Here is a 19,044-nt window from a genome sequence, read left to right as displayed (position 1 = left end):
TGGTTGTACAGACCTCATGTCTATGAGTTCAGGGAATGGTGACTTACAGCTTAGAATGTAAATGAAGAAACAGCTTTAGCCCAGCAAATGTTTGTATTATACTTAACTGCTTGCTGTGTCTTTTCATTGGAGAGGAGGACAAAAATGATCCAGATTTCATGTGCAGAGTTCGCCTGGCATTAAACTGGATGGAAATTGAATCCGGGCAGAGCATAGTCAAATTGAAGCTGTGCAACAATGTAAAATGCACAAATATTTGCATTAATATTGCTTGATTTCTGATAATAATACAAATTTTTAAAAACCATGAGCCATCTGTCACCTAGTATAGTCAATACAAGGCTCAGAATTAGAAGATCAAATAAAATGCACTGTTGACTGAGGGCAATGCTTTGACATTTCGTGAGAACCTGCTGTGCTTTAGGTTTGTAAAAAAAAATCAACAGCTTTAAAGAATGGGAAACAGAATAATGGAAAGAAGCAGGAAGAAATTCAGAAAAGGCAAATGAGGAAATATATGGAGATATACAAACGGTGGATATCTGGTGATAGTGTAAAGAAAAGAGATGAACATGGTTGTGATGAGAGAAAGGCAATGTGCAGGAGTGAGAAACAAAATGTAAATGACAGTCGGATAGCAAGGCAAGTGATACATCAGGTTAATAACATGTTAATGGGACAAACGTGAAATATAGGAGGATGAGGAAACTGAGGTCAGGAACGTTATGGTTTGAGGAACAAATGCACAGTGAGGGAAAGGAAATAGACTTTGGACAGGAGAGAAGGATAATGAGCCAAAAGAATGAGTTATTAAGCTGGGTCAAAGATAAATCAGAATGGGGCGGCAATTCAAAAAGGTCATTTTCTCACCAAAATATATTTCATTTCTTAAAAAAAATTAGTATTACATTCCACAGTAGTTCAAATTCAACATTACTGAAGATGCAGTTCAGTTCACGTTCATTGCATACAGCAATGTAGCACACTGAGATGCCTTCATGCAAGTACAATTTAATGTTATGTTTACAATATTTATTCCAGGGCAAAGATAAAGCTCGAAGAGTTTTTGATATTTTCCTTAATACACAATGACAGGTATAGCTAAACAGTGTCCTATCCCCATGTGTCCTATCCCCATGTGTCCTATCCCCATCGTGGCTGCCCGAGGTTTTAATGAATCCATCAGCCTGTTGTCCTGGACCTTGCAAAATGCCATTCTGCAACATTTTGTCATAAACAGGTTTTGCAATGGAAGGACAACTTGTTTCAGGCAGATTAAAGAGCATCTTTCACCCAGTTGATGGCCCTTCAGCAGCAAACAACAGCAACAGGAATGAAAATCCCTACAAAAAACGCGAATAGCATGAGAGTCCTGCATTGTGGATTTGTTTACGAGGAATCTCAGCAAAGTTCACTTTAGATTACTTACAGTGTGGAAACAGGCCCTTCGGCCCAACAAGTCCACACCGACCCGCCGAAGCGCAACCCACCCATACCCCTACATCTACCCCTTACCTAACACTACGGGCAATTTTAGCATGGCCAATTCACCTGACCCGCACATCTTTGGACTGTGGGAGGAAACCGGAGCACCCGGAGGAAACCCACGCAGACACGGGGAGAATGTGCAAACTCCACACAGTCAGTCGCCTGAGGTGGGAATTGAACCCAGGTCTCTGGCACTGTGAGGCAGCAGTGCTAACCACTGTGCCACCGTGCTGCCCAAGTGCTGGTTTGGGGCAGTTCACACTGCAGTTGATCTCACAGTTATATCCCACTTTGTAAAATGGGCTTTTCAAAAGCTCAACACACCATTTTGAATAGACTTAAATATTCACTTCATCATTGACTGAAGGAAATATGCATCATGTATTGTCAACTTAACTGCTGAAAATCCATGAAGCAAGCATTAATATGTTATGTACAAAATGATTTTGAGTTTTTTTTCTATGTTGAGAAAAAAGTCAAAATAAGACATAGATCAAACCTTTCATTTTGATTAATAAAGGAATCTTTTCCCCATCTCCGGGTGTGAATAGGGCAATAGTGACCTGAAGATTGAATTGTTGAACTCGTCTTGCCTTCCAATTTGCTCATTGTCATATCCATAACATACAGGAAATGGGCAGTCAGGTTACCTAACTTGAAACAGTAATGTTCTTCACTGTTGAAAATGAAAATTAGTTTCATAATCTTTGAACAGAAAAATAGATAAAAATGGAAATATACCCGTAATCTGAAAACAAGCCAATGCATTGTTCCTATCCCTTCTTTATTTCTGCAAAGTCAGAAGTACCTTTGGAATGACTCCCTGTACCATATGTGGAAGGAGGTCAAGGTGAGGATGATCGGCCGGAGTGGGGGTGGGGACGGAGAGGTCAGGAAGAAGATTGCAGGTTAGGAGGGCGGTGCTGAGTTCGAGGGATTTGACTGAGACAAGGTGGGGGGAGGAGAAATGAGGAAACTGGAGAAATCTGAGTTCATCCCTTGTGGTTGGAGGGTTCCTAGGCAGAAGATGAGGCGCTCTTCCTCCAACCGTCGTGTTATTATGGTCTGGCGGTGGAGGAGTCCAAGGACCTGCATGTCCTTGGTGGAGTGGGAGGGGGAGTTGAAGTGTTGAGCCACGGGGTGGTTGGGTTGGTTGGTCCGGGTGTCCCAGAGGTGTTCTCTGAAACGTTCCACAAGTAGGTGGCCTGTCTCCTCAATATAGAGGAGGCCACATCGGGTGCAGCGGATGCAATAGATGATGTGTGTGGAGGTGCAGGTGAATTTGTGGCAGATATGGAAGGATCCCTTGGGGCATTGGAGAGAAGTAAGGGAGGAGGTGTGGGCGCAGGTTTTGCATTTCTTGCAGTTGCAGTGGAAGGTGTCGGGAGTGGAGGTTGGGTTGGTGGGGGGTGTGGACCTGACGAGGGAGTCACGGAGGGAGTGGTCTTTTTGGAACGTTGATGGGGAGGGGAGGGAAATATATCCCTGGTGGTGGGGTCTGTTTGGAGGTGGTGAAAATGACGGCGGATGATACGCTGTATATGGAGGTTGGTGGGGTGGTAGGTGAGAACCAGTGGGGTTCTGTCCTGGTGGCAGTTGGAGGGGCGGGGCATAAGCCCTTCTTCAGGAATGAGGAAAGTGTGTCCATCAGGCTAAGATAAAAGGTAGGGAGGAGGGACGACAACTACCTAGACTACACCTCCTCCCACCCTGCCCCCTGTAAAAACGCCATCCCTTATTCTCAATTCCTTCATCTCCACTGCATCTGTTTCCAGGAGACCAGTTCCAATACCGTACAGCCCAGATGGCCTCCTTCTTCAAGGATCGCAGTTTCCCCCCAGATGTGATCGATGATGCCCTCCACCGCATCTCCTCCACTTCCCGCTCCTCTGCCCCACTGCGGTTGAAGTGAGAATATGCAGTAGTGCCTGTCCCCCATTGGCTAGGTCTTGCTGAGAATTTGGCACCACCCCATGCAAAAGAGTGAAAATTGTATCTGCAAATGTGGTGCACTTGCATGATATTTCTATTGTAGTTGAATCACTGGCAGTGAGTGTACAGGCTGTGTGGATTGCAGTAATGTACTGTAGTGATTAAAATCAGAGATGTGAAAGATGCTAAAAGTGTAGGAATGCAGAGGATTAGACGTGGATTCAGAGATAGGGAAGAGTAACCTCATGGATGGATTTGAAAATGTGCAAAGATTGTAAATTTGGGATATTCTGAGACTGAAAGCTAATGCACTCCCTGAGATGGTGGTGGAAGCATTTACCATTGTTATCCCCAAAAAGAAATTGCATGTGTCCAGAAAATGAAATATTTGTAGGACAATGGGGAATGAACAAGGAATGGAACTGATTAAGTATTTGTTTCAAGGAACCAACATAGATACAGTGACCCAAGTGGCATCTTTCCTTTTTGTATTATTCTGTGAGATAGGGTAAGGAGACATAATTGAAATGGGCTCAAATTCGGGCTTGTAATTTGGTGAAAGGGCAGTAAAAAACCGAGAATTCAAAGCTGAGGGAAGAATTTCAAAGCAAAGGTTCTCGCTAAAGGTGAAGGTATCATTCAATGAATGGAGAATGGAAGTCATGAAATGGTGTTAATGGTGACACTTTCACTGTGGTTTGTATAGTACAGATGGTAGAAATCATAGACAAAAGGGGAGCCTTTAATGAGGGACAATGTATCACTGTGAATCAAGTTTCAGACAACTGTGGCAGTGTTCTTATGTATTGGTGCAAGGTTCTACATTTTTTGTTTCATTTATTAAACAATATGTTAAAAGATATATAAGAACATACGAATTTCCTTGTAGAAAGGAAACCCTTCCTCCATATATGTTAGGAACATTGTCAGTCCAATGTACATTGCAGAATCTCAGTAAAAGGTAGTGGCACAAAATCTGTGTAATTCAATGGAATGGAATTAATTCTGTTCTCTTGAAGAAAGAGTAAGTGCTTTCTGTAAGTAACTGAATTTTTTCCTGCTTTGTTTGCTCAAAGTTTTTAATGTAACTTACTTTGGGGTTGTACTGGCAGAAGTGAATGGTTGATTAATCATGGAGAGTTGATAGCTTAATGGTTTTATTGCTGGACTATTAATCCAAAGAGCTGAAAATGTGTTGCTGGTTAAAGCACAGCAGGTTAGGCAGCATCCAAGGAACAGGAAATTCGACGTTCCGGGCCAGAGCCCTTCATCAGGAAATACTATTAATCCAAAGAGCCAGGTAATATTCTGGGAACCCCATGTTTGAATCCGACTATACCAGAAGGGGGAGTTTGAATTCAATAATTAAACAACCCTGGAACTTAGAGCCGAATGATGACCATGAAACTGTTGTCAATTGTTGGGTAAAACCATCTGGTTCACTGACGCTCTTTAGGGAAGGAAATTTGCCATCCTGACCTGGTCTGGCTTACATGTGACTCTCAACCAACAGAATTATGGTTGATTCTTAACTGACCTCTGAGCAATAAATGCTGGCCTAGCTAGCAATGCCAAAATCCTGAAATTGAATTAAAATAATTTCAAAATGGCACTGACATTGTCACGAAGTGTTGTTTTAGTCCTAGTTAAAAAAAAACTGACAAGTCAGAAAAGCTTCAGAAAAGACATAAAGGGAAATAGAAGCTGTTTTGCCATACAGACACATTTTCTCTGTTAAGCAAAGGAGCAGCTTCAGGCACAGATATAGATCCTGGCTCCATGTAGTTTTTTTTTTGGCTGCAGCACATCCAATTGTTTTTATGGTAAGCGTCGGTGAAAATAATATCAAAAATAAAAATTGGAAAAATTAATTTCTACTCCTGGTGGACCAAAGTCTTGTGTTCAGAAATGTTACTGGTAATTTGTGAAACATTATGAGTAATAGCACTTACTAAATAAAAAGGGGTAATTATTTTAAAGGTTTGCAACTAGTGACAGAATCCTGAAAAATAACCGCATAACAAAAATATCGTGAACTGTGTTGAAACACTATTATTTCAGCTGGTGTGTGTAACAGATATGAAGAATGTGAAACACAGTTCAAATATTACTTGACTGACACATTAAAAGGTTTCACATTTTTAAAATTAATATACAGCTTTGAGAAAGTATTAATCAAATAGCTTAAAAGACCTGAAAGGTTGCACTGTTTCAAAATCTGTAAAACCAAAAGTGACAGAATAGATCAAATAGACTGAGCGGCCTATTCCAATTTCTATGTTGCTGTGTTTTTGGAGAATAGCATATTTAGAATTTGCTCGCAGGGATAAAAACCATAGCATCTTGTTTGCAAGGCGATGCAGTAAATTTTAAATATACGTTTCAGATAAATTTGGTTCTTGGTTAAGGTTGGGTACACATGAAACTAATATAGAAACTATACTAAATAAGTTTCAGCACAGTTCGTGGATGTTTCATCATCAATGGACAGAATCTATCGGCAGCGTATCATCAGAATGGACCTCAAGGGTGAAAGCTTCTAATTGAAGCTACAATGCCATTTCCTTTACAATTTGGATTCCAATCTCAGGCCAATTTCATCCACTCACAATCACCTGCCTCGAATTTAAATATGTGTTGGAGCTGATTTGGAAAAGCAATCAGGCAGCTGACAGATGTAATTTATGTTGAGTTACTTCTTTTGAGAGAGTTGATTGCATTCTGTTTGAAGGGCAACATGCACAGATCCTTTCTCAGTTTTTAAAGGGAGTCCAATGATAGAAAGAAAATACAAAACCTCTAATCTGCTTTAGGAACTGTTTTGTTTGCAAAGAATATATTTAAGTTGGGTTCAAATTGGGTGAATTTAATCAAAATAGATATTAGTAGAGTTTGGACTTCTGTTAAACATTTAGTCACCACATCAACATGTTTTAACAAATGAAGTATGGTGCACTCAGTTTGCATATGAGCTAACAAGTTATGTCTTTTTAATTTAAGAAATTGTATGGTTATCTTGCTATTTCTTGCACATTAGTGCATTCGAAGGGGCCTGTGGAAACGAAGAAAAATCCTAGAAATTGTACAGAAATCACAGTAAGAAATGAATTTGATTGTCTCCCACTGTTAGTGAGTAAAAAGTACATTTAGCCCTCAGGTGGAAATTGGAGGTGTTATGGATACGAAATGAAAGGAAAATTTCAAAAAAAGATGCAGGGAGTCTTGGAATAGGGACTGGTACACCGTCTACAATTATAAGCCTGACCATGATTCTGAAATTGTGACTTTAAATCAGAAGTTATATCTTGTGCCACAAAGTAGGCAATTAAAACATTTTAGTTAATTTCACTCTCAGGGCTGTGAAATTCCTCAACTTCTTCCTTAATTGAACCATCATGGAGTATGTAGGGCTGATTTTTGTTTGCCTCCCTCTTCACTCTTTGGAATATTCATCAGGGAAAAAAAAGAGCAATAACTGCATCACATGTATCTAAACTTTTGCACAACCGTAGAAGCTCCAGGGTGTGTCCGGGAAGGAGAGACGGTGCTGGACCTCTGTAGCAGGAATTGGCTCCCTTTGCAGCAATGCAAATGTTCAAAACATCCCATCATATTTTCCATGCCAACATTCTCATGATTAGAGTGCGGGGATGGAGTTGTTTCACTCAGAAAGCTACAACACTTCCCTGTAATTTGAAATGACCTTGCTGCATAGTCTGCATTGTTATCTATCAATGACTCAAGGAAACACAGCAAGAACCTTTGAATGGATCCAAAGTGTTAATTGGCATTGCTGAAGTAACAGAGGACAAGAGTGTTATACAAAGGGCCATCTGTCTAAAACGATAACAAAGCCCACATACTCCCCATGTACTTGCATTTCTTAAAATCCTGTGAATTGTGACACAGGTCGTTCTGCTATAACACATGTTTCGTTAATGCAAATTTTTTGGAATGTGATTGATGAATTGGGGACACCGTTTCTAAACCGCAAACATTTAAAATGTGTTGGCCGTAGCATAATTACATCGCCAACACTTTAAGTGCTGTTTCTAAAGCATGATTTTTCTATAATGTGGGGTTGCAGAAGAATGCAACATTGTGTTAAGAAAGAACTACCTGTATTGGATGAATATTTTAACATGATTGTGCTACCAATATTCCAACAGTGAGTAGCCAGAGCAACTATAATGCTGAAAAATATTTCATAGGATTAAGCTTGGTTGTTGAGTGCAGAAATCTAAATATGTTTGGCTTGCATAGACAGCAAGCTGATGCAGTACCTCCAATTTATTGTTTCTTACTAACTTAATGTTGTTAATAATGCATTCAACAGCAATACTTTACCTGTACAGTCAGCAAACAATTGGAGGGAGAAATGGGGCACACTATGTTGCAGCTATATGAAGTCAAAGGTCCTTCAGAGTGACATTTTTTCAGTGATCCAACATGAAAAATACAGGATATGATAAGTGTAAATGGGAAACTGGCATCAGAATACTTTAGTAAACGTTATCTGATAAAGATAAAATGATTTATTGCTTTTATGATAGCCGTCTTGTCAAAATCAACATTTTGAAAAATTAATTCATGGGACACAGACATCTCTGGCAATGCCAATACTTACAGCCCATCCCTACTTGCCCTTGTGAAAGTGCTGATGAGCCACTTCCTTGAACCATATACCCATATTGTTTTCGCAGTGATTGTAATGAGGTCAGGGAAAGTATAATTATATACACAGCATGATTGGTTGACTCACAATGAGCAAATTGCAATTAACAGGATCATACTGTATTCATGTCTGCTTTATCCAGTGTTGCTGATGAATGTAGGAATCAGAGAATAAAATGGCAGCATTGCTGTATAATAGGAATGTGACTCATCTCTTCACTTTTCATGCACTATTCAAAATGTGAAAGCAATTTCTCAAAATGAACAGTGTAAGAGACTAATAGAAGTAGACATTTAGAGGCGCCCTCTTTTCAAGTTACACACAATCCACTGATTATTGAGCACCTTTGCAGTAAATTTAAGAAAATTATCACATTGCTGTTTCCCTGCACCAACCTCATGCCCTGTCAGGGTATGACCTGCACATTACATGTGCAATCACTCAGTAAATGAGAATTGACTCTAATCCATAACTAAGAATTTGGGAAGTATTTTACTTGTTTGATCAAAAAACTATTTTAAACTTTTATTTAAAAATATGTGTGTGGGGAGTGTTTGCAATGGAAAAATCATTTGCAGGATTAGTATATGGGGTGAGATGTGCATTTATTGTATGATTATCATATATCAGCGGGATGCATGTATAATTATTGTGTGGGTTGTGTTTATATGTGGGAGTGATGATTATGTGTGACTATGTGCAGGCTTCACTTAGATTTATGCAATTGACACCTCAGATAGGACCTTCACTACTTGCATCTGCCATTCTTTTTCTTTGTCATTAACACTGCTGTGAGGTATATTCTTGGCTTTAATTTGCAATGTCATTGATGCTGAGCCATTTATGACTGATACATCCCTTTGGCTCCAAGTCATTCCTCAGGCAGTTTCTGTCACGTTGGTATTTCCTCAGGAAATAGCTTGCTCTTTAAAGAGACTGGTGTGATGTTCATATGGGCTGGAACTTGTGACATTTGCTTTTTGTACAATAAATTTGTTCATCATCATAACAGTAGAAAGTGAGTATCTTGTCCTATATACTTAGCATCTGAATGCCCAAATTCAATCCTGCAAAGCCACTGTACAGTTCCTCCAAGAGAGTTCCAGCCACCAGGTCATTCAATGCCCCCTCTATTCATAAAATCATATAATCCCTACAGGGAGGAAAGAGCCATTCAGTCCATTGAGTCTGCACTGACCCTCCAAACAGCATCCCATCCAGACCCACTCCCCAACCCCATCCCTATAACCTCACATTCACTACGGCTATCTAGCCTACACATACCTGGACTCTATTTACCATGGCCAATCCACCGAACCTGCACATCTTTGGACGGTGTGAGGAAACCAAAGCACCAGGAGGAAATCCACACAGGTACCTTCTGTGTATGTTGTTATGTGTCATATCCAAGGGTTTAGGAATACTGAGAGGATGGGATCATGGATAGTGAGGTTCATTAGCATCCTAATCCCTAAGATATTGTAAACATTGGTGACTGCATATAATTTGACTAATCTTGCATGTAGATCTAATAAATTTTGTGTTAAAGGTTGAGGGGACCTTCTCCATCTTTTCATATGAGACCTCGAAATGATATCGATTCCCCTAATTGTGAGTACTAAATTCTATCCACTAGTGTTTTACTTCACAGATCGTAGAAGCAACTATAACTATTGGTTGTCACACAATGACAGATGGAGGATCTGCTGCCTACAAAACATCTGATCTAATTTTTCTTTCTGTTGAAGTCTAGTCAATACTGGATAGCTAACTCTTTATTACCAGCTTTTAGTCCATGCTGAAGGTGAAAATTACCCTCATTTTTAACAGGTGACAAATATCTTTGTTTATACATACTCAGATTTTGATTTGTTATTTTAATGTGGGATTGATTGGAATTCAAAGATCCCAGGGGACCTCTAGTTTATGAACACTGTCAATCCTTACAGTAAATGTTTTGTTGAATACAAAATACAATAATTACCAGTCAGCATTCACTTGAATGCCATGGGTTGAACTTTTACTGTCTTCAATCAGTGCAAGTTGCATCAGGTGTTATGGAGGGATTTTTGCTGTGAGGACCAGCAAGTTTTCTCACCATATCTTAACAAACTCGTCTTGTTAACTATCTACGCCACCCTTAAGGTACCTCTCATGTCTGATTCTATCCCCATCTTACCATGCTCCATTCCTGGAATAACTCGCCACTCAGCGAATATCCACCAAAAGCAATCTTTGCATCAATGCCATCCTAGAAAGGCTGCTGGACAATCTGGTGTTGTTCCTCCCCAGGAATGTAATGCCACAGTAGCCACACTGCTCATTGCAGTATGCCAGACATTTCCTCACACAGACCCTATTTTCTCAGCTTATTGTGTCTAATCATGACCACAGACATTTTATCTGTCCATAGCTACATCTGGTCTGAACACCCTTTCTGAGTCACTGCTATTCTGTCCCAGTGGATACCTGCAGCTTGTTAATGTCCAGAGGAGAATTTCACAGACAGGCAAGAATTCAGACAATTCCAATCTACAGCTTGTATTGACAGCCAGCAAAAAGGAACACAAAGAAAAAACGTTGAGGCTGCAGATCGCTCTCACGATGCAAGTGCTGGTGTTATTGACAAAGATTAGTGCATGGTCTATGATTGTCTGCTGCACTTGACTGTAATCTACAGGAAATGGGTGTCAGTCAGTTGGTGTCTGGCTTGTAATGCCTGACATACTGAACTCTGTCATGGACAAGGAGCAATTCCTCTTCTCCAAAGTCATCATCATTTCACGCTTAGATTAGATTACTTACAGTGTGGAAACAGGCCCTTCGGCCCAACAAGTCCACACCGACCCGCCGAAGCGCAACCCACTCATACCCCTACATTTACCCCTTACCTAACACTACGGGCAATTTAGCATGGCCAATTCACCTGACCTGCACATCTTTGGACTGTGGGAGGAAATCGGAGCACCCGGAGGAAACCCACGCAGACACGGGGAGAACGCAAAGAAGGCTGCTTCCATTCGCCAGCTCCTCAGCATCCAGCACATCGACTCATTGCCTGCTCCAACTGAGCAGAGAACAGCACATTAGGATGATGCAGCATGCTCTGTCCAGACGATACCGGAGACGCCTTCACCCAGACCAGTCTAAGCAGCAGAACCATATCTCCAGCAGCCCCATTCTGCTCCATCATGGCCCTGGTTAAAACATTGGCAGCCATTGAATCAAAGCTCTGCATCAGTCAGAGCGTTGTACAATGGTATCATGAGCCATTGTTGCTCTGGATAACCCTTGTCCCCAGTAACCAGCCTTATATGGCACCTGGACCCTCAATCGCACCTGGTACATGAGGCTCCTCCAGGATATAGGGCTCCTGGAAACTGCTTCCAAAAAGTGTAATGGTGATCCCAGATCATAATAGAATCCCTTCCTGTTGATGAATCCCACAGCATGGGATAGGGCCCTCTCAGTGCCTCTGTATACATTTGATAACACCCTGCACCGGGGTGTTTCCAGCTATGTTTCCAGATACCACTGCCTTGGCTACAGCACTGACCTTGTCACAGGGTAACAAAATGAACCAGTGTGATCTTGTACAGATGGCATTAGTCACTGTCCTGATGTATCTTGGGTGCATGGCTGAGAGATCCCACACAGGTCTCTCATTATTCCCTGAAAGGAGCCAGTCACATTGCTGTCCAAGGTGGCTTCCACCTTCACAGCCACTGGGAGAGGCTGGCCTCCCACTCCTGCAGCCCTCAGGTTCCATTCCAATATTTAGCAAAGTTCTGTTGCTGTGTCCAGAAACAATGGTGCCTCGCTCATGCCCAGGAAATGGAGTTAGAGCCAAAAACCCTCTGAGCTTCTTTCAGACCCCAGCCATCCTGAACAGTGCTCAGCAGTGACCTCTCCCTGAACTGGGTGCACCTCAGCCTCTGAGGAGGCCTGCCGCTGTTCCTCTGCTTGCTGTCGGCCCTCGACCTCCCACATCCAGCTTCTTATGTAGGCAGTCACAGCAGCTAACATGCCACCAGTGGCTGGGCACTGGACTCTTGCTGGAAATGCTCTGCAATGGGAATGGAAGAAGAAAAAGGCATTCTTCAGTCTCAGAAGAGCCACTGGCAACATATCAATTAGATGAGGCTGAGCACAGTTTTCTCCACACATAAAGAGGCACCTTACAGCTGATAATGAGGGTCATGTCTCCATTGTTCATTCAGCTTCGGCCTCAGTATGTGCAGAAAGGCTGAGTGACTAACACATTCCATCCAAAAGGGAGAGCCTGCTGTCTCCAACCCACTTCCCAACCCAGGCCCACATCACTCAATCAATTTCTCACTGCGTTCGTTAACAAGACAAATGATGAAATAATGACCTCTACCTCCTACAGCATATTTAGAAGTTGAATTGATCACCTTTCTAAGTCACTGCTGCTCAGTTCAGCATCATCGAGGTGCCAATGTTCATTTTGCAAGCACCTACAGCATGTTGCAAATTTCTTTGATCAGCATTTTTACCCTGAGCACATTTACTCTCCTTGCATTGCAAATTCTGTTGAAGTGTTTGCAAGTGAAATGTAGCTGAAGTTTGCAAATATCTGGATCATGTGTTTGCCCCTTCATTGTTTGAGTGTCCAACAGATTTGGATCAAAGACTTTCACCCATCAAACTGACACTGACTCCGTCCACTCTGGGCATTTTCCCAGCCATTTTCCAGTAGCATCTAGTGAACACCAAATGTTGGCGGGAATGCTGTGTGTCCCCTTTTACTTACCCCCACCAAAACAGCCCATTTTCACCCATTCCCCCATAAGGACACCATCCTACTTAAACTTTGTTTCCAACTACCTTCCCTGACTTTGACCCCAACATTGCACCTTAACAATGTACACCCTGTTCCTCTTGCCCCTCCATGATAATGATCACTGTTGATGACATGGAGGCGGGTTGCAATTGGCTATCAGCTTATCTCGCTAGTTATCTGCTCTGATTTCCATTCAAGAATTCTCAATACTGTATATAGCTTGTTCAAATAGAGAGCTGATTATTAACAAGGTGAGTTGTGGCATTCATCAGGTGTTTAACAAGCAATTATTGCCCTTCAGTAGCAGCTCTGCCTTGCGAGAAACTTGCCTTGCCACTCAGCATATGCATAAAAGATAGAGTGAGAGGTACCCAACATTGTAATAGGTCTTGCTAGTCTTCTCATCACATTCTGTTACAAATCTTGTCATAGCCCATGTGGCTTAGACCCCTAAAGATTTCCACCCTATCTTCTGTTATTAGGGTATGATCAAACTAGAAAGGTTGCATTTATCCCCACCCTTACTACCCCAGAGAAGGTAGTATTGAATCTTCATTTTGTGAAGTGCTCACACAATGATTTTAAATAGGCAATTCCAGGTTTCTAACCCAGCAATGATTACAAAGAAATGGCAATATATGTCCAAGCCAAACTTGCAAATGTTTGTCCTCTTATGATGTTTGACTTCTTGTTCCCCTCACTCATGAAGGTCACGGGGTGGGGAGATTACAAATGAACTATCAGATTGTAAAGCTGCACTGCGTCAAGGAAATCTAGTATACTGTACTTAAAGCCTTGTACACTCTCTTAAAGAGTACAGGCAGAATATATCTCTTTCTTAAATTCTTTGATCTGGAATTGGATCATATTTTATATTCACTTCCTGGTGTCATGATGAGTTTGTTATAGTTCTGTTTGGCTAAGTCAATGTGAACTAATACTGACTTTTATTGCACTATCTTAACTTTTTTGCTGCTTTTAATTTATGTGAGTGTTTTTCCCTGTTTTATAAATAGGTTTGCATTTTTGTACAATTTTTATTTTCCCATCCTATTACGGGAGAAAGATTGATTCTTGAGGTAAATAATTTAGCATGTACTGCCAGTGGGACAATTCAGTGTTTCAGTCAGTACATAAGTTTTCTCATCAGCAGCACAAAGTTACACTTCAATTTTGAAGCTTTATATGTATCAAATTGATCTTGACTTGTTCTTGCATTCAAGAGGCTAGCAACAATGCCCAGGCATAAATATACCTGCGAATGAAGCAGACTGTTCCAATCCCTTCAGAGTTATTTCAAGGAAATCCTTTCAATATTGGTGTGGGATTTAAGAGTATAAATACTGCCATTTAAGTACATCTTGGCTGAATATAACCTTAAGTGCAATCTGATGCAATGTCAAAGGAGCTATATTTATCAATCTATCTGCTAACAACCAGCAGTCGTCATAATTCGGAGAAAGGAGGAGTTGCATTTATTTAGCAACTTTCAAATGTCAAGATGTATGAGTGTGAAGTACTTTATGGAAGCAAACAGTCATTGTAATGTAGGAATTATGGCAGCCCTTTTGTATGTAGCAAGTTTCCACAAACAAAGACACGATAATGATCAGTTTTTTTGTGAAGTCATTTGAGAGTTAAATAGTCATGGACTCGGAGATTTGTTAGAAAGGACAGAAAGTCTGATTGCTGGCTGGGGATGAGAAATGGGGACCATGCTGAGGGTGTGAGGGGGTGGTTAGAGGTGGAATTTGAGAAAAAAAATGATTATATTGCAATCCTGTTCCCTCTTGACTCCTTTAAATTCTAATGAACAAAATGTAGATTCGTTTTTAGCCCACCTCCTTCATGTAAAAAAAATGTAGCTGGAATGTTCCTAGGATTTCCATGGGAATTTCAGTCCATCCATTTACCTGAAAGGCCAAACCTCAAATTCAGTTACAGCAATGGCAAAGGACTCAAAATGAAGGCATTTAACCCTGAAGGACCTCAGCTGTGTTCTAGAGACTGACTATAATTTGTGTCCAGAGAAATCTATGCTGAGGCAGAGCGGAACATCCACTCACTGTTTATGATAAGGGTGCAACCATTGGCAGCTCGGCTAAGAATAAATTGCCACAATGGTTGACCTTATTGTTCACTAGTTCAGAGGCCCAGTTTACACAGATTGGATGTGTGGTTGTTTGGCAGCTGAAGTAAAAAAAAGCCAGTGGAGCAGACGCAAGGTGGGAAAATTGCTGAGTTTTTTTTAACTAAAGCCTCACGAGTTACTTCATTATGTTACCATTGTACATTGTACTTCTTCAGACAAAACCCATCCTTTTCTCGGGATCCCCAGGGCTCAGGGAAATCTGACTGTCCAATTTTACAAAGCTTTTTGTCCCTGACGATATTAATAATTCTCTCTTTGAATGCAGTAGCAGAATATATTTCCTTAAATAGGATAAGGACAATTATCAGTTGTCTTATCCAAGAAGCAGAAGATCAGGTATCCCTCAGGGATTTTAATCACATCTGGATGTACCAGATTATGTGTAGCATCTCAGATGTGAGAATAAGGAATATAATGAAGTGGTTATAAAATTCCTGAGATAAAGCAGAAAAGCCATAAACAAGAAGTCATTATGGGTTGTTTTTATCAGTGTAGTTCTAGTGTTCAGTGACCTTGGGTATAACACAGAAGGATTTTAATTACTTTTAATTTCAGATTACGAGACAATTTTGTCACTCACTACTTTATGTGATGTCTATTGTCTAAAATTATGCTGCCCATAAGTTCTTACTTATTGTTGTTACAATTATGTGTTTATAATTATATTTTGTGACTGCAGTTTTCAATTCAGGATAAATGAAGTGGATCTTATGACCTGCTCTGTGTTCTACCTGACAGTAAACCAGGTTACTTTTATTGATAGAGATCAATTGAAGACTTAGATTGTTTTAATGAGAAGAAGGTGCCAGGTATTTATGTTTGGAGACAATGACAACTGTCTCTGGTTTTACCATGAGTGGACTCTGAGGGCTGAATCATGTGTTTTTTGACCCAAGTAACAGTTTTGTCAAGTTTTATGAAAGGATTCTCACCATGAATCCCTGTGAGATCTCTTGGCATATATTAACAAACTTGTCTCATTAACTCCACTCCGATGACGCCCCTTGAACCTGATCCTAACACCATCATACCACTCGCCCTTCCTGAAACAACTTGCCACTGCCAGGGTAGCCCAGAGCTGACTGGCATTCCTGGTATTCCTGCCATATTTATAAGGCAAGTACTCTTAATCCAGACTGCCCAACACAGATCCTGACATTTGCCACACAAGTGCCAGGGAAGGGTAGATAAACGTCCTGGTGGATGGGATACGAACGTCCTGGTGGATAGGATATTGCAGATATGGCACAATCTCTTCTCCTAGGACTGGCAGTGGAAGCTGTGACCCCAGCCCCTGCCAGCCTGGTCTGAGTTTGCCATATGGGACAGTGCAGCCTTGGCCACCTGAAGGAATGCATACCAATGTTGGAAGAAAGTCAATGACACTCACCATTTCCAGAATAAGTGTAATACTTCATTATCAGCCATCTCCCGCTCCCTCCTAGGTCTTGCTGCCTCTCTGACTCTTTAGATAATGGTGTAGGTTTCGAACCATGATTCCTATCCTCCCTTCTCTGCACTGTTTCCCTCACAGGACCTGCTACCTTCTGGATTCCTCAGGTAACTTGCCAAAATTCATACTGCAGCCAATGAATTCATAGATTTCCTGTGATGCCATTCTTGTTTAGTTTATTCCAATAATATTTTATTCATTAAAAAATGTTACATCCCGACACAAGGTACTGAGCAGTACTGTACAGGTTTTGCAGATAAAACAAAACAAGTATGGGGGTTTGACAGTTGCAAGTAAATGTGTTTCCTATTCATGAAGACACTATTTAGAATTAGAATTCCTACAGTGTGGAAACAGGCCTTTCAGCCCAACAAGTCCATACCAACCCTCCGAAGAGTATCCCACCCAGACCCATTGCCCTACATTTCCCCTGACTAATGCACATAATCTACTCATCCCTGAACACTATGGATATTTTAGCATGGCCAATTCACCTAACCTGCACATCTTTGGACTGTGGGAGGAAACCAGAGTACCTGGAGAAAACCCATGCAGACACAGGGACAATGTGCAAACTCCACACAGGCAGTTGCCCAAGGCTGGAATTGAACCTGGGTCCCTGGCACTGTGAAGAAGCAGTGCTAACCACTGCGCCACCATGCTGCCCATAATATTTTACATATATTTTGACGGAATGAGAGTGTCTGATAACTGACCGGACCCTCACTGTATTTTGGCAGAAAGACACAGTGGTCTTTCCCCCTGCACTTTGACAGCAGCTACCCGAAGCTTTAATGTGTCCCTCAGACCTTGGAATGTGCCAGTCTGCAACACTCGGTCGAGGTCAACTCTTTGCACTGGAACACCGACAAGTTTCAGGCAGACTAAAGATTGTCTTTCATCAAGTTGATGGTCTGCCAGGCACAGTCAATGTTTATTTCAGTGTGTGTCTTGGGGAACAGACTGTAAAGCAAGAGACCTGCATCAGGGAACTGCTCAAGATGAACTTTGACAACAACTACTGCATCTTTCTCCAAACCTCCTTTGCGTAGGCACATTCTAGCAGAAGATGTGACAGTCTCTAACCCCATCCCCAACCCCTTCAGCAGCTGCTTCAAGGGCAGCATGCAGAGCCCACAGAGACCAGGCATACATGAAGACTCTCATAGGTAGTGCCCCTTCTCACCACCAGCCAAGCAATACCTTGGTGCTCGTTGGAACGTTCTGTCGACAAGGCATTCTGCTAAATGACTTTGACAGTCTGCTCAGGAAACCACCCAGCTGGATCTACCCTCTCCTTTTTCCATATGGTCTCAAGGACCCTATGTGCTGACCACTTCCTGATGGGCTTGCAGTCAAACAGGTTTTCTTTCACAGACATTTCCATGAGGGTATGGTGATATGGAATTGTCCGACTACTTGAAGTGTTCTGCGGCAATGAGACCAAACCCATCCTTTGTAAAACTGGGGACAGGTAGAACCTCAATACATAGTGACACTTGGTGTTTGCATACTGAGGGTCTTCCCACTGCTTGATAAAGCTACACTCAAGGGTGGACATCAGGATGAGAATTGCTTTACCTCCTTTTCCGGAGTTTTGTACATGGTATCCATAGTCCATTTTGACGTCCAGATAAAGTAGACGATGGCTGGGTGACTGCAGAGGGCAGGGGAATGAGCCAGACCAGAGCCACATACAACAATACCAAGAGTACCTCACACCTGATGATCAGGTTTTTACCTGCAATGGAGAGGGAGCAGTGCTCCCATCTGCTCAGTTTTGCCTCACCTTGGCAATACGCTCCTCCCATGTTTTAGTGCATGTTCTAGCCACTCCAAACATATACTTTCAGGTAATCTGTCCTGATGGTGAAGGGGATAAAGGATCAGTTGGCCAAGTTCCCAAAGAACATCGCCTCATTCTTGCCTCGATTTACCTTGGCTCCCGTGGCCGGCTCAATCTGATTGCAGATGCTCACCTGGAGGCCTCCATTGACTGGAATAGTCACCCATGTCCAACTAGCATCCTTCCTAATGGACTCAGCAGAGGTTCTATACAGCACACAGACAAGGGAGAAGAGAGTGGGCAGCCCAAATCTGATCAGGAAGCTTTCTGATTCCCACTTATTGATTGAGACTGCACTACTAATGTTGTTGTAGAGCAGTCAGATTCAAATGGAGATTCCCTCCCCAAAGCCCATTATGGAGGGCACATCCCACATGTATGTGTGCGATATCCTGTCAAAGGCCTTCTCCTGATGAGGCACTTATCCTGTACGTAACGACTGTATCCCTGAGGAGCACAAGTCTCTCAGAGATCTTCCTGTCCGGTATACCCCAGGTTTAGTCACCAATCCAAGAACAGACCTGACTCAGTTGGTGATGACCTTAGACAGGACTTTATCGTGTGCATTCAACATTGAAATAGGTCGCCAAATTCTAATTTCCTTCCTCTTCCCCCTTCCGCTTGTAGATGAGGGTGTTGATACCTTTCCTCATGAATTCATGCATACTGTCATACACCTCGTGCAGATCATGGC

The 19,044-nt window shown here is 41.8% G+C and overlaps 1 protein-coding gene across 1 annotated transcript in view; it reads left to right on the top strand.

Moving 5' to 3' along the window:
• tub (TUB bipartite transcription factor) overlaps positions 1–19,044 on the top strand; it is a 230,063-nt gene that overhangs the window by 72,577 nt on the left and 138,442 nt on the right. The window lies entirely within an intron of this gene.

This window comes from Hemiscyllium ocellatum, chromosome 18 (assembly GCF_020745735.1).
Source record: "Hemiscyllium ocellatum isolate sHemOce1 chromosome 18, sHemOce1.pat.X.cur, whole genome shotgun sequence".
NCBI classification, from domain to species: Eukaryota; Metazoa; Chordata; class Chondrichthyes; order Orectolobiformes; family Hemiscylliidae; genus Hemiscyllium; species Hemiscyllium ocellatum.
This window is presented reverse-complemented; position numbering and strand designations above follow the sequence as displayed.